This window comes from Triticum urartu, chromosome 4, assembly GCF_003073215.2.
Source record: "Triticum urartu cultivar G1812 chromosome 4, Tu2.1, whole genome shotgun sequence".
Taxonomy (NCBI): domain Eukaryota; kingdom Viridiplantae; phylum Streptophyta; class Magnoliopsida; order Poales; family Poaceae; genus Triticum; species Triticum urartu.
This window is the reverse complement of record NC_053025.1, coordinates 109,979,102-109,996,275: the sequence shown is the minus strand read 5'-3', so window position 1 is coordinate 109,996,275 and position 17,174 is coordinate 109,979,102. Positions and strand designations below refer to the sequence as shown.

The 17,174-nt window shown below is 44.4% G+C and overlaps 1 long non-coding RNA gene across 4 annotated transcripts; it reads left to right on the top strand.

The window, feature by feature from the left end:
* Positions 1-13,590: 13,590 nt before the first annotated feature.
* On the top strand, positions 13,591-16,851 carry LOC125550925. Of its 4 annotated transcripts, none has more exons than XR_007302040.1 (4): positions 13,591-13,921; positions 14,013-14,148; positions 15,556-15,673; positions 16,657-16,851. It is a non-coding gene; the product is annotated as an uncharacterized LOC125550925 (long non-coding RNA). The 4 variants fall into 4 exon arrangements; XR_007302041.1 differs by having other exon boundaries at positions 15,414-15,673; XR_007302042.1 differs by having other exon boundaries at positions 14,013-15,462.
* The last annotated feature ends 323 nt before the right edge of the window (positions 16,852-17,174 follow it).

Genomic DNA, 17,174 nt, shown 5'->3' with positions numbered 1-17,174 from the left:
TTGTGGTCGTCGTCTCTCCACACACACTACGGTAGCGAGCTTGGGGATGGATGCCATCCCGCGCGGGCGCTAAGTCTGAGAGGACGGCCTTGTCGTCAGTGCGTAACCTCGCTCGCCGACGACGAGTACGTCAATGCTACACGTCCTTTTGTTCCTCGGTGGATCTAAGACCACCAGTGAGGAGGGAGAGAGGGGCCGTCTTTTTTAGATCTGGAGAGAGGGTGATAGTGTGAGAAGCAAGTGGGCATCCCTTACCAAGAAAGTGTTGAAGCTCCAGCCTATATATCTTTTTTGATACTAGTACTAGAGGTGGAGTAGTGGTAGAGTAGTTTATATTTACTCTGCATACAGTACCAGTTAGTCGTGCTTCAAAACTGAATGGCATGCCATGAAAAAATAAAGGTCGATAACTAATGCGGCACCTCGGGCCAACGAGGCCAGATCGCATTTTGCATGAGAAATTACACGCCATGTTTTTTTGACATGTGGTCCCGTTCCAACATGTTAGTGAGACGACGGCAAGTCCTTTTGTACAAATTTCGAACCAACGTCTATGTAGGTCGGGGCGCCTCTTTGTGTACCGTGGCAACCGTCCACCGCCTCTTTGCCTTTCCTCTCGGTTTGGAACTGCTGTCGCACGCTCTTCCTCCCTCCTCCATTTGCCTTCACCCTTCCTTCTGCCATTGTTCGATCATCTTCTCCATTGAGGGAACAGGCCGGAAATGACCCCGTTATTCTTGCCTCGATCTGAAAGATGACGTGGTGAAGGAACTCATTGATCGGTGCGACGTCATCACCTTGGCTAGCATGGTAGGTTCGTTCAAGACCATTCTCGACTCAACTAATGACATCATTACAAGGAACCCAAGGGTCCAGGAGTGGTTTGATCTCCCCTATCTTCTTTGCCGTGACCCAGCTGACTGGCGCGCGAACGACGGAGGCCTCGCCTTGTGCAAGTTGATGTCGCTTGATAATGATACATGTGATGTTAAGATGCCATCACTTGATGGTAAGGCATGGGCAGGAGCAAATGGAGATTGCGTTGTTTATATTGGGTACAACTGCGAGTGCGAACTTGTGAATGTGTACACTCGTCACTGGGTTCCACTTCCAAAAATATCAGAATACCCAGAGGTTGAGCACACCGGTATTCTACGTACGTTCAACTATGACCATGGTGACTGTCGTCTATAGAAGATAGCAATTTGTCGAGTTCCCGACCGCTCTTGGGGTTATAGGAATGCTTGTGTTGTCGCTTTCTTCGACAAGCTTGTTACCGTCCTTCATACTTTGACTCGATGGATATGGCTCAAAACTCAGTTTCTATACACGGATGTGTATTGTGATGCAATTCAATATGAGGGTCTTGTGTTTGCTGCCACCACTCGTGGCACTGTTTTTGCATGGAATCCTGGTGCTTTCGGTACGTTTGTCTTCCACCATAATTATAATTGTTTCATCCATATGCATGCGGGTTGGCTAGTTTCCCTTTACTAATTAACCTTCTTGTGTTTCCAAGGTCCTATGAACATTCCACCACCTATACTTGAAAACTTTTATAACCAAGGGGGAGATGACGATGATGATGATCACGAGCATGAGGACCCATATACTCAGTGGCGCCTGGCAACTTATTCCGATGGATCACCTCTTCTTGTCTGTATACAGGGCACTGCTGATGTTACTAAGGAAGCAGGTGTTGTCTCCCATGGTCGCACTCTCCGGACCTATTCCAACACCCGTTGCAGGGTATTTGGGATGGATACTACTGTGCTAGCGCCAACACCTTCTCCCCGGTTTAGTATTGATACTCTTGGAGAAAACTCGCTCTTCCTTGGACAAAACTATCCAATGATGGTGAAAGGTGATCCAGCTGCTGTTGACACAACGTTACTACCATTTATGAGAAGCAACTGTATCTATACCTTGGACATTTCTATGGTTCCCTACCATGGCTATCACAATATGCGTCCTGATATAGGCTGCTTCAGCCTCGATGCTCAGTCCTGCGTTGGTCTCGAGATTGACAATAGCTGGCCCTTCCCAGAGAAGCTCTTCTGGTTCAAAGCAAGCATTTCCAACGCCGAGGATTGGTTGAGCTGAAGTTCATTTCATTGCTTTTTATTTGTTGTGTGATGAAAACTTTAGTATTTTCTAGAATGTTTTGTTGGAACTAATCTATAATCCAACTTGTATCCTCGTTGTCGTTGTGTGTTGATGACTTGTTGTATGTAATGAATGGTACATTTGCATATGCATGTCGTAAACTCAATTTATGAATGGTTTTCGACTCACTTCTTGGAGTGTTAGTGCCATAGTAGTATAGCCAGCATCCGGTTATATGAAGTTGCCACATGACATAGAGCCAACCAATATTGGAGTATGCTAGCACAATAGTTAGTTGTCGCACGGAGGCCGAGAAATATGGTGACAGTGTGACTATGTGAGGTGGGATTGTACGTAGTATGATGTAGGCACAGGGCTTGCCGTGTTTCCTACTCCTCCGGTCTAAATGTGGAGAAGATTTGGTCGAGTTCTTCCTCCTTTTGCTGACACGTGGGGCATCTAGCATCCAGGCCGTTTCATGCAAGAAAATGGAGTGCTAGTTCAAGCCACGTGATGTGCATCTTGGGTTAAACTGTAAGTAGAATCTTACTACTCTTGAGTAACTCCAAAAGTGGCCACCGAAGATCTTTATTGGATTTGTTTTTCATCACTAGCATGTTGAGGTGAAAGATGTGCAGGTTCAATGGGTCCTCTTGCGTTTTCACTGACATGTGGGACCGCATGTGAGAAAACAGACGATGGGCTCTGCGCGTCTACTTGCTGGCTAAGAAGAGAGATAGAGGAGGGCTGGGCACGGACTCCAGGAAATTTGTTCTACGTAACCAGCACCTCGATATAGTGGGGTGGCATGGGCCATAACTAGCATTCACGTCTAGCAGAACGGCACACGTCACCCACACGAGTCCCATATGACACCAATTTTCTTGGAGTCCGTGCTACGCCCATCTCTTCTCCCTCCTTTTTTCTCACCCATCGTGCGATGGGCGAGGTGGGGGTTTGCTGATAGTCGGTTTGCTCAACTGCGGTCCCACTTGTAAGTGAAAATGCAACACAGCATGCATTCCCCCTTGAGAGGCATGCCAGACCAACCGTGTGGGGGTGTGATGCGAACACAACATGCTTTTCCTTTTGAACTTGTAACTTGTAAAATTTGGTTCTACTCCATGGCGCGACCGATAGATAGAAATAATGATTTTCCCTAGAGTAATGAGAAGTTTGGTTCTGGAGCGATTCATGCATGGAGTACATACGAAAATTATGAAGTTGATGCGAAAGGTAAGATAATTACTACTAGTACCATATATTACTACATGGATTTGACGGAAAGATAAAGATACATATATACGGATCCATCAACGACATCCTCACCCCTAGTGCGCTGGGTCACCAACCGACGTGTGAGGAGCAGCGGCATTGGCGGCGAGCTCAACGTGATTCTGAACAATGCCGTCCAAGGTTGCCCTGTGGTCCAAGAAGGCCAGCGACCTATCGTCCTCCTATTTCATGTAGTAGTCCTTGTGGATGATTTGCGCGTAGACGTGGGTGATTATGTCGACGGTGTCTTGCTGCGCCAGCCACTGCGTGGCGAGCGCGACCTCGAGGTGGACATTCTTCGGCACGACGGAGGGCTTTCGCAGCGCCACCAGTGCATCGAAGAGGTTGTCACCATAGAGGCCATTGAGGGTGGCGGGCACCATAGAGCCTGGGCATGTGGGATGGAGGCGTACGTCAAGGTCGTCCGCGAGCTTCTTGATGATGGTGAACTTGTTGAGGAAGCCGGCGAGGACCTCGTCGAACAAGGAGATGAAGTTGTCGTCCAAGCGGCCTCTCGCCTTGGCGGCCTAAAGCATGACCTGGAGACGTTCCTCGGTGCCGGGCACAGCCGACTGATGCTCGCGCTCATCACCTCAATGGATCTAGCTTCTAGTCAACTGATCTTGCGATTGGAGTGATCACTCTTGCCCTTGGTTAGGATGCGTAGGTGCGTAGGATTTCGTAGATTGGACTGGAAGGGAGCCTTTATATGAGAAGTGCAGAATGCGTTGCATTCACATGTGTCTTGGCCATCTACTCATCGGCCCTCTACTACACCTGCCTTTGGATGTATGACAGGTGGGCCAGCCACCAGTTGGGCCCACATGTCATACACCAAAGGTAGGTGCAGTAAGTCAATGAAGCTGCGTCCGCCGATGCAGTATAGTCATCTCACCGGACCTCTAGTTGGCGCCAAACGAGAGAACTTTGATGTTTACTGGTTTATTGGTCCCCTTTCATTTTGCGCCAAGTTTTGACCTTTGATTTAACTAATAAAATGTTAATGCATGTAACAAAAAATGTTGTGCTACTCCCTCCATCTAGGTGTGTAAGTAACCTTACAAAAACCAAAAATCCCAAAACACTTAGGCATGGTACATTAACTCCCTCCTCGTTTCTTATTTCGTGACATATCAACCAATGAGAGATGTGCGTCGTGCATGCTTTCAATGACTTGAGACTACCAAACATGACATGTAGTGGTTAGTTCATTGCATGTAATGCTACTAATTAGCAAAAAGACATTAAGTTCTCTCGATTTCCCCTTCATCTTGGTCACGGTGCACAACCTAAGAGCATGGTTAATAGTATACCAGCTGCTGGCTATATGATGTTGCCATGTCATATAGAGCCATCACTTGTAGCCACTCATACAATAAGGTTAGCTATAAGGCTGGATATAAGAGTACTACTTTTTCTCATCTTCTCTCTCTCTCTTTCTTCATATTTATTGTATCGGCCTAGGGATCCGCATATAGATAGGCTCTTGCATGAGAGCCCACTCCTCCTTTTCACTTGCTCAAAGATGACTTATACACCTAGATGGAGGGAGTAGTCTAAAGTCATTGGATGCATACGCACCCCACGTCTTGTATTGGGTGATTTCTTTTTTCGTGGCAAAAAACAGGGAATGAGGTGGGTAGTTAATGCACCGCGCCAAAAAGTTTTGGAATTACTATTTGTTTTTCGTAACATGACTAATGCACCAGTATGGAGGGAGTACAATAGTAGTCTTTGATTGCAATTTTTCGTTGGTAGCTTACCAAGATGAGAGCTCGGTGAGTACAATAGTAGTCTGATTGATGAGTCTTCAGATTTGAGCCATCTACCGGAAGGAATAAAACAATACACCATGTATTTATTTACAGAGGGAGTAGTACATTTTTTGTGACATGCGTTACTAGATATAGCTAGTCAAATACTAAATCCAGATGGACGTGGTAGTACTACTAAATCCAGACGGTGGTGCTAGTACAATACTAGTAGTAGTACTACCAATGTAGTGGTACTGTACTACCCGTTGGTCAAATTATTATGTGCTGCTCCTCACAGTGAAGTGACAAGACCCTGCACCGGAGATGACACCTGAGTGTAGGCGCCATGTTCGGCAATCTGCAGTCACTATCATCATGGCTGTAGAGCTAGCCTACTTACAACTAGCTGTGTTCGACATAATTTCCCGTGCGTAGATGCCCGTGCATTGCACAGAACACCAAGATTGGGGGTGGACGGAGCCTGTCGGTGTACGAAAGTAGGGGCTCTCCTTTGCACCCCTTGTGCACGGGCAGTTAGAGCCACACCTGCGGCCACACTTAGCAGGGCAAGGAAGGGAAGCCGAAGCCCAAGACCAATAGAGTAACGCCAAGACCAGAGACATGAAGAGCAAGAGGGTGAGGTGGACTCCCCCGATGAGACCCTTGCCGGGGCGGCCTCCGCAGCCCTGGCAAGAGCCTTGCCGTGGCAACTTGCCCCGCACCAGCATCATAGCCACCTTTGAACCTAGAGTTTCCGGCACCATTGACAACGTTGGAACAAAGGCTCGGGAGGCGCTTGCGTGGTGGTAAGCAGATCTTTGTGAAGACGAAGAATACTCGAGATCAGATGAGGACTAGAAGACGACGATCCTTGGCAAGATCCTTGCCGAGGAAATCCACGAGACCCCCGGCAAAATCCTTGCCGGGGACGACCACGATGCCACGGCAAGACCCTTGCCAGGGCCCCGACAAGACCCTTGCCGAGGATGCCTGCGGGTCCATAGCCAGGCCCGCATCCATGAAAACTCCACTGCCGTTCCCATACAGCTGCCAGCCCAACCAGCTTGGCAGGCACCTGCGTGGCAACATGCGGCTTCCAGGCAAACTCAGCAAGCACCTATGTGGTGGCATGCAGATCTTCGTGAAGACCCTACCACCACTCCATCTCAGCAGCCTGCCAGCCTACATGGCGCTGCATGCATCACTGGCCTAGACGCGTGTCAAAGCGAGGCGGAGCAGCGACGGACGGGATGGGCCCTGTTCCCGTCCCCGATAAAGCAAGGGGACACCTAAGTAGCGCATTTAATGCGACTTGTCCCGTAATGCTAGGTGATAAGCTTGCCCACTATATACCTTTCACCTCATGTATGCCACTGTGGCAGCCCCTTCGACTATAAAGGGAGGTCCATGGCATACTGGAGAAGGATTCATCTCTTTCGAACTACGTAGACACCATAGCTAGTTCAGGAGCTCAAGAACACTCAAATACACACCGAAGCAGGACTAGGGTATTACGCATCCTCGCAGCCCAAGGCCGGGTAAACGATCCTGTGCTGACTCCTAATCCCGCACTTCTCACAACCCCGCGCCTGCCAACCATAGAAGGGATTCCAGTGATCCCATAAGTGTCGTTTCCCCCGACATCTATGGCGTGCTAGGTAGGGGTGGCGCAGTTGTGAGAATTTGGTTTAGCAGTTAGTCTAGTGGTTCTTCATCACCATGGCTCCCAAGAAGAAGACGATCACAGTGATCGCTTCATCTGGAGCCGAACGGCCTGTGCCAGTGCGGGCGGGTTATGGGGTGGTTGCGGATGGAAGCCGAGGCGCGGCCCGTGAACACCCACGTCGCTCCAGCACCCGAAGCCTGGCGAGCGGCATCGTTCGTGCGCAAGGCGACGAGCCGCACGCCACCAAGTCCAAAGAGGAGCCGGCCCCCCCGCAAGCGGCGCAGGGCCCTCCAAGGGCGGCGTCGCGCCACACACGGGCGGCACGGCGACCTCGAAGACACCCACGCCGGCGCCTACAGTGCGCTCCTCCCAGGTTGTGCGTGATGAACGGCGTCACCACACTAATGACTCTGGGCGCAGCCACAGGGAAGAGTCATGTGCTTCGTTCATGGGATGAAGAAGACCAACACGCTCGCCGAGGCACTGGTGAACGCGGCTTACAGTGATACGTCTCCAACGTATCTATAATTTTTGATTGCTCCATGCTATATTATCTACTGTTTTGGACTATATTGGGCTTTATTTTCCACTTCTATATTATTTTTGGGACTAACCTATTAACCGGAGGCCCGGCCCAGAATTGTTGTTTTTTTCTATTTCAGTGTTTCGGAGAAACAGAATATCAAACGGAATAAAACCTTCGGGAACGTGATTTTCTCATCAGATAAGACCCAGGAGACTTGGACCCTCCGTCAAGAAAGCCACGAGGCGGTCACGAGGGTGGAGGGCGCCCCCCCTAGGGCGCGCCCCCCTACCTCGTGGGCCCCTCGAAGCTCCACCGACGTACTTCTTCCTCCTATATATACCTACGTACCCCCAAACGATCAGATACGGAGCCAAAAACCTAATTCCACCGCCGCAACTTTCTGTATCCACGAGATCCCATCTTGGGGCCTGTTCCGGAGCTCCGCCGGAGAGGGCCATCATCACGGAGGGCTTCTACATCATCCTAGCCCCTCCGACGAAGTGTGAGTAGTTCACCTCAGACCTACGTGTCCATAGTTATTAGCTAGATGGCTTCTTCTCTCTTTTTTGGATCTCAATACAATGTTCTCCCCCTCTCTCGTGGAGATCTATTCGATGTAATCTTCTTTTTGCGGTGTGTTTGTTGAGACCGATGAATTGTGGGTTTATGATCAAGTCTATCTATGAATAATATTTGAATCTTCTCTGAATTCTTTTATGTATGATTGGTTATATTTGCAAGTCTCTTCGAATTATTAGTTTGGTTTGGCCTACTAGATTGGTTTTTCTTGCAATGGGAGAAGTGCTTAGCTTTGGGTTCAATCTTGCGGTGTCCTTTCCCAGTGACAGAAGGGGCAGCAAGGCACGTATTGTATTGTTGCCATCGAGGATAACAAGATGTGGTTTTATCATATTGCATGAAACTATCCCTCTACATCATGTCATCTTTCTTAAGGCGTTACTCTGTTTTTAACTTAATACTCTAGATGCATGCTGGATAGCGGTCGATGAGTGGAGTAATAGTACTAGATGGAAGCAGGAGTCGGTCTACTTGTCTCGGACGTGATGCCTATATACATGATCATACCTAGATATGCTCATAACTATGCTCAATTTTGTCAATTGCTCAACAGTAATTTGTTCACCCACCGTAGAACACTTATGATCATCAGAGAATCCACTAGTGAAACCTATGGCCCCCGGGTCTATTCTCATCATATCAATCTCCATCACTTTATTATTGCTTTGCTTTTTTACTTTGCCTTTTACTTTTCACTTTGCATCTCTATATCAAAAATACGAAAAATATTATCTATCTTCTCTATCAGATCCCACTCTCGTAAGTGATCGTGAAGGGATTGACAACCCCTAATCGCGTTGGTTGCGTTGAGCTATTGTTTTGTGTAGGTACGAGGGACTCTCGCGTGGCCTCCTACTAGATTGATACCTTGGTTCTCAAAAACTGAGGGAAATACTTACGCTACTTTGCTGCATCATCCTCTCCTCTTCGGGAAATCCAACGCAGTGCTCAAGAGGTAGCAAGAAGAATTTCTGGTGCCGTTGCTGGGGAGTCTGCGCAAAAGTCAACATACCAAGTACCCACCACAATCCCTATCTCTCGCATTACATTAGTTGTCATTTGCCTCTCGTTTTCCTCTCCCCCACTTCACCCTTGCTGTTTTATTCGCCCTCTCTTTTCCGTTTGCCTTTTTCTCGCTTGCTTGCCGTTATGTCTGAAATTGGGGAAATTATTGCAGATATGGACAATAATAATAACATGGAAAATTCTGATGCTCCGGCTGAAGAACCCCCTACCTTGCATACAAAAAGATTTCGAATTGGTAGTGGTAATATTATTGGAAAAGGAGTTAGTCAAGATTTCTTTACTTGTGTCGGTGTTTTGCCTTCTATGGGCAGTTCTATTCTCCATAGAACTAGCATATGCATATGCATCCTTCTATGGGCTTATCGTTGAACTTGAAAGGCAATTTATGCATATGCATCCTTCCATACAAAGGATTTTCCTAGAATTTTCTAATATCGAGCATTCCTCTGTTAAGCATGCCGTTACCATCTTTTTGGCTCATGAATTCAGATTTATAATAAAAGAGGCCAAAGAGATCTTTGCGCATTATAGGGTGGACGCTGGCCGTCCTCCCATAGAATCTATCATCTTTGATCAAGAAGAAGTAATGCGTTTTCAATCTATTGACTATGTTGCTTTCAATGAAAATCTTAGAAAAAAGGTGCCTACCAATATTTTTAATTGATAGAATCTCTGAACTTAATGATGATTTGGCTATTCGAAATAATGAGCTAGGATACTCTCTTGAGTATAGGCTCACAAGGTTCTGTCAAAAGAATGCTTATAATGATGAATTGGTTGTGCAATACGAAGGGCCGAAAGAGGAACCTATACCTCCTAAAATTGATCTTGGGGATTTTTGCCCAATTAAATTTAGCCCTTTTGATTACTTTTGCTTGCCTCAAAGAAAACTTGCTGCCGAACGTAGAGAATATGAAATGAGTTTCACCGATCTATCTTATTACTACGGAAGTACCTAGATCTATCCTCGCTTTTATGCCTAGCTAGGGGCGTTAAACGATATCGCTTGTTGGGAGGAAACCCAATTTTATTTTAGTTTTTTTGCTTTTGCTTCTGTTTAGGAATAAATAATCCATCTACCTTTTGTTTACATGTGGTTTTATGTTTTAATTAGTGTTTGTGCCAAGTTAAACCTATAGGATCTTCTTGGATTATATTTATTTGATCTTGCTGTAATTTCCAGAAACTTTGCGCTTAGTGCCTGAATTGTTAAAAATCACCCGAATGTGATAAAATACTGATTCCAATTGCTGCTGATCAATAAACAAATTGTCTAGGTCTTCCTTGTTTGGTAGAATTTTTGGAGTTCCATAAGTTTGCGTTAGTTACAGATTACTACAGACTTTTCTGTTTTTGACAGATTCTGTTTTTCGTGTGTTGTTTGCTTATTTTGATGAATCTATGGCTAGTAAAATAGTTTATAATCCATAGATAAGTTGAAATACAGTAGGTTTAACACCAATATAAATAAATAATGAGTTCATTACAGTACCTTGAAGTGGTCTTTTGTTTTCTTTCGCTAACGGAGCTCACGAGATTTCTGTTGAGTTTTGTGTTGTGAAGTTTTCAAGTTTTGGGTGAAATCTTTTGGTGGATTATGGAACAAGGAGTGGCAAGAGCCTAAGCTTGGGGATGCCCATGTAACCCCCAAGATAATCCAAGGACACCAAAAAGTCAAAGCTTGGGGATGCCCCGGAAGGCAACCCCTCTTTCGTCTACTTCCATCGGTAATTTTACTTGGAGCTATATTTTTATTCACCACATGATATGTGTTTTGCTTGGAGCCTCTTGTGTTATTTGTGTCTTTGTTGGTTAGTGTGCCACAATCATCCTTGCTGTACACACCTTTTGAGAGAGCCATACATAATTTGGAATTTGATAGAATACTCTATGTGCTTCACTTATATCTTTTGAGCTTTATAGTTTTGCTCTAGTGCTTCACTTATATCTTTTAGAGCACGGTAGTGGATTTGTTTTATAGAAACTATTGATCTCTCATGCTTCACTTAGATTATTTTGAGAGTCTTTAATAGCATGGTAAATTGCTTAATAATAATAATATGCTTGATATTCAAGATTTGTAAAACTTTCTCTTGAGTGCGTTGAATACTAAAAAAAGTTTGATGCTTGATAATTGTTTTGAAATATGGAGGTGATAATATTAAAGTCGTGCTAGTAGAGTAATTGTGAATTTGAGAAGTGCTTGTGTTGAAGTTGGCAAGTCCTGTAGCATGCACGTATGGTAAACGTTATGTAACAAATTTCAAACATGAGGTGTTATTTGATTCTCCTCCTTATGAGTGGCGGTCGGGGACGAGCGATGGTCTTTTCCTACCAATCTATCCCCCTAGGAGCATGCACGTAATACTTTGGTTTTTGATGACTTGTAGATTTTTGCAATATGTATATGAGTTCTTTATGACTAATGTTGGGTCCATGGATTATACACACTCTCACCCTTCCATCATTGGTAGCCTCTTCGGTACAGTGCATTGCCCTTTCTCACATTGAGAGTTGGTGCAAACTTCGCAGGTGCATCCAAACCCCGTGAAATGATACGCTCTTTCACACATAAACCTCCTTATATCTTCCTCAAAACAGCCACCATACCTACCTATTATGGCATTTTCATAGCCATTCCGAAATATATTGCCATGCAACTTTCCACCATACCGTTCTTCATGACACATTCATCATTGTCATATTGCTTAGCATGATCATGTAGTTGACATTGTATTTGTGGCAAAGCCACCATTCATAATTCTTTCATACATGTCACTCTTGAGTCATTGCATATCCCGGTACACCGCCGGAGGCATTCATATAGAGTCATATCTTGTTCTAGTATCGAGTTGTAATCATTGAGTTGTAAATAAATAGAAGTGTGATGATCATCATTCAATAGAGCATTGTCCCAATAAAAAAAGAGAAAGGCCAAAAAAGGCCCAAAAAAGAAAATAAAAAGGGGCAATGCTACTATCCTTTTTTCCACACTTGTGCTTTAAAGTAGCACCATAATCTTCATGATAGAGAGTCTCTTGTTTTGTCATTTTCATATACTAGTGGGAATTTTTCATTATAGAACTTGGCTTGTATATTCCAACAATGGGCCTCCTCAAGTGCCCTAGGTCTTCGTGAGCAAGCAAGTTGGATGCACACCCACTTAGTTTCTTTTGTTGAGCTTTCATACATTTATAGCTCTAGTGCATCCGTTGAATGGCAATCCCTACTCCTTGCATTAACATCAATCGATGGGCATCTCCATAGCCTATTGATTAGCCTCGTTGATGTGAGATTTTCTCCTTTTTTGTCTTCTCCACATAACCCCCCATCATTATATTCTATTCCACCCATAGTGATATATCCATGACTCACGCTCATGTATTGCGTGAAGGTTTATGAGTTTGAAATTACTAAAGTATGAAACAATTGCTTGGCTTGTCATCGGGGTTGTGCATGATGAGAGCATTCTTGTGTGACGAAAATGGAGCATGACTAAACTATATGATTTTGTAGGGATGAACTTTCTTTGGCCATGTTATTTTGAGAGGACATAATTGCTTAGTTAGTATGTATGAAGTATCATTATTTTTATGTCAATATTGAACTTTTATCTTGAATCTTTCGGATCTGAATATTCATACCACAATTAAGAAGAATTACATTGAAATTATGCCAAGTAGCATTCCACATCTAAAATTCTGTTTTTATCATTTACCTACTCGAGGACAAGCAGGAATTAAGCTTGGGGATGCTTGATACGTCTCCAACGTATCTATAATTTTTGATTGCTCCATGCTATATTATCTTCTGTTTTGGACATTATTGGGCTTTATTATACACTTTTATATTATTTCTGGGACTAACCTATTAACTGGAGGCCCAGCCCAGAATTGCTGTTTTCTTGCCTATTTCAGAGTTTCGTAGAAAAAGAATATCAAACGGAGTCCAAATGGAATGAAACCTTCGGGAACGTGATTTTCGGAACGAACATGATCCAGAGGACTTGGACCCTACGTCAAGAAAGCTACGAGGTAGGGGGTGCGCCTACCCCCTAGGCGCGCCCTCCACCCTCGTGGGCCCCACGTTGCTCCACCGACGTACTCCTTCCTCCTATATATACCTACATACCCCCAAACTACCAGATACAGAGCCAAAAACATAATTCCACCGCCGCAACCTTCTGTACCCGTGAGATCCCATCTTGGGGCCTGTTCCGGAGCTCCGTCGGAGGGGGCATCGATCACGGAGGGCTTCTACATGAACAACATAGCCTCTCCGATGAAGTGTGAGTAGTTTACTTCAGACCTTCGGGTCCATAGTTATTAGCTAGATAGCTTCCTCTCTCTTTTTGGATCTCAATACAATGTTCTCCCCCTCTCTTGTGGAGATCTATTCGATGTAATCTTCTTTTGCGGTGTGTTTGTTGAGACCGATAAACTGTGCGTTTATGATCAAGTTTATCTATGAACAATATTTGAATCTTCTGAATTCTTTCACTACAACAAACCTGTTAATCCATGACGGATTTCCGATGACAGTCTCGAAATTCATAATGAACCGCCTAGTACAGACCCGCAAGCCCACTAGAGCCCGCCTAAAGCCCTAAACATTTTCCCCCATATAAAAGCTAACCCTAAGACACTCCTGTCCCCAATCTCTTTCTCCATCCGCCGCCAGCACGCCTCGCCTCTCTTCGGCCCCATCCTCCGCCTCCGCCTCCACCTCTCCGCCCGAGATCCATGGCTACAGCGGTTGCACCGGCCCGATGTAAGAGGCGGCCAACCCTAGCCGCTATGGCGCCCCACTGCTGCTCACGACCTGGGCCATGGATCTGCGACACAGGCCTCCCTCCTTCTCCCAGGAGGCGCAGCTACCTTGCCATCTGAAGATTTGGAGCAGCAAGCGCCGGATGAGGAGAGGACGACGACCGTGACCTGCGGGAGGCCCGAGCTCGACCTCTCCGGCGACGTCAACGCCCCGCACAAGGTCCCTCCCTCCTTCCCCCCATCGTCTCCTATCTCCTTCATTACTTCATTTTTTGTCCCATCCCCAATGAAAGTTTATTGCTTCGATTCAGATCAGCAGGACATCTACGCCTCTTCAGTTCAACGGAAGGCGACCACCGGGACCCCACGCTCTAGCCCGACGAGCTAGACGAGCTCGATGGCCAGGTCCTCCGCCCCAACCAGCACAATTCCACAGAGAACAATAAGGTTGACCCTTCTCGCTCTGTTTTTCATTTCTTTCTAAGTGATTGCTACTCTGCTCAAGCGTAGTTCTCCACGGGCTATCCTTTTCTCTTGGACTGAACCTGGCACAGAAAATGTGGCCACTTTGTTTCCTGGTACTCGTAAGCTACAACCAACGAGAGATAGTAGGCTGCGTTTGGGAGCCAAAGTATTTTTGTAGTTTTTAAGTATTGGTATATCTCTAAAACCGTGGTCTTTTTGTAGTATATAGAAAAGAGGTCCCGATCTCTTTTCAAAAAACTGAGAAACGCTTGCTGGGTTGTCACTCTGTCCATCGACACCTGTGACACAAAAAATCGATAGCTAGTCGATCCATCTATCCGGCTACAGGGGCGCACGCACTCATACAAATGACTACTTAGTGCCGGCTGAAAACGCATGCACACAGAGGTGATTCTAACAGGGGTGTATCGCTCCAGATCACTTTGATGTCTTTGATAGGTCTGTGAGCAGTCGTATGGCGCTGGCAAGGATGGACGAGCGGCAGATGTGGACTTGCAGTGCATGTCGTAACTAGCTTGCTCTTTGATTGATTGCAAGAGATAACTCTACTACTACAGATCCTTCCTACCATCTAGGAGAAAACATGCCAGTGCAAGGCTGCATGCATACGGTGGCCATTAGCACGAGTTGATCCATGAGTTTAGCTAAGTATGCATGCAACAATGTAACAATCTGTGCAAACCAAATAAAAGTGAGAAAAACTGCCACTTGCCAAACACCTCTGCAGTTTTATCGAAACTGAGAAAATCTATGTTTTTCAGAAACTGGAGTATTTGTTGCCCATCTATTGAAATACTGAGGTGTTGGAATACTATGGTTCTGGAAAAAAGGTGTTGCCGAACTAGGCCGTACTGTTTGCTATTTCCTGTTTCTTCTCTCACCATGAGAGCACTAGCAGTGTAGAATTTCTGAGATCCACTAGTTAGTTAAGAAACTAATAATTTAATAATTAAATGCCCATGAGATGCTTCTGTTGGTTCCTTGGATTTTCTTGTTTGTGGAATAAAAGTAATTCATAAATCTCACTCAATCAATTGACCAAGAGTAAGATTGTTAACTAGCGCTGCTATTACACTGCTTCTCTGTTATATATATGTGCAAACTTTCTATCTGATATCATCATTTTGTTGATCAGTCCTCCTAGCCTACTCTTGCTCTTGCGCTAATTACATACAAGTTCAGCGTCAGATCCCTGAAATGTACTTACTACCATCATTTGGTTGCAGCAAATAGTACATATTTTGTTCATCGCACCTTGTCGTACTCACCGATATGGTATTATTTGCTGCCATCTTAGATTGTAACAATTGGGTTTATTTGCTATTATTCTTTAAGATTTTTCTCATGCTAGTTTTCTGATTTTTCTAGCCTGAACAGACTAACAATGATTTTCGTGGAGACAAAACGAGAAGCTGATTCATTGAGATATTGGCTATACAACAGAGGTTTCCTTGCAACGGCGATCCATGGTGACAAAACACAGGAGGTAAATACATATTCCGAACTCTTCTGTCATCGCCTAACTTTTTCGTTGGCAGCAATATAAAACTGCAAAGGCAACACATTATAGCTAATACCTAATATTTTAGTTTGAAATATCTGCCATGCTGTTTTAACACGGGAAGCTCAAGAACAAGATACATTTTTCTGAGCATGCTATATACTTATATGAGTTACAGATTTGATAAGTATCAAGGATGTATCTAGCTTAAGCATATGTACAGCTCTTGTTATACCTATGGCCCTGCTTGGAGTATCTCTGCTAAGATTTTAGCTAGTTTTATACCCCGTGCCCACCTGTTCTGTATATTAAGAAAGAAAAGTAAATGTCAAACTGTATGTATATGCCAAAGTTGCACATGTAACAGAGACATGTGCTCACAGATTGCTGCTAGTCTATTTCCTGTAACCATGTAAATAGATTATTTGTTACATGGCACTCCTTTGGCATTTACTTAAAGTTGCTTGATCAGTCTATACCACTTAAATATGTTACGCATTGTTTACTGTTGTCAGCGGTTCGAGATGAACTTGTAGCATAAATATTTGAGTTTCATTTGTAAACTTGTTGACATACGAACATTTGAAGTTTACGCTGCCCGGTTCGATGATCAGAGGCTTCACAGCATGCATATGTTTGTTAGTGAAATATTCTAGGTATGACCACAAAATGATAGCTGCCTTCAAGAGGTTCGACAAGAACCTGAATGACAACCTCAATGATATAGTACTTAGTTCTCTGACGTGTGTATTACTTTGTCACTTGACACATTTTTCTTTTGATAATTTTATAAGAAACCTCATGTTTACTCTTATTTTATAGTAGATACATTGTTATTCTCATTTCTAGGCACTATAAGATTTAAGATTTTTGGACAACATGTAATTCATTTTTATATTTGTTGTAATTATATTATTTCTACTATCTGTTCATATCTAAAATAATCTAATATTCTTGTAAATATGCAGGTAAGATTGGGAAGTGGGCTACTTGGTGCTGCTCATCACAATCAAACATGATGGTTGCCATCAGGAGGGCCGACAGCAAGAACCTAAATAACAGCCTCAATAGTTTGTATGATCTGTTGATGTAAAATGAATTGTACTCATGATGTGTGATATATTTTGTCAATATAAAATGCAAGTTATCTTTTTTTTGAGGATTTTATAAAGTGCTATGATGTAGATACATAGAGAAGGCTGCATACTGGTTGAACTGTGTAATGTTGTACATTTAACAAATATTTTCTCCTGGACCAAAATTGGCATTAGGCTTTGTGTAACGCATTGTGCTAAAAATTAGGCCGAAAGAAATGGTTTAATGTGCTCAACCATGATGAATTTTGTGAAGAAAAATAATGTCCACGCAGGTAGACACGTCATTCTAATTGGTCAACCAAAAATCCTACATGTGTTAGTCCATGACGGATTGCTCTGTCACAATGGATTGGGCCTGGGCGGGCCTGGGACAGATCCATGACGGACAA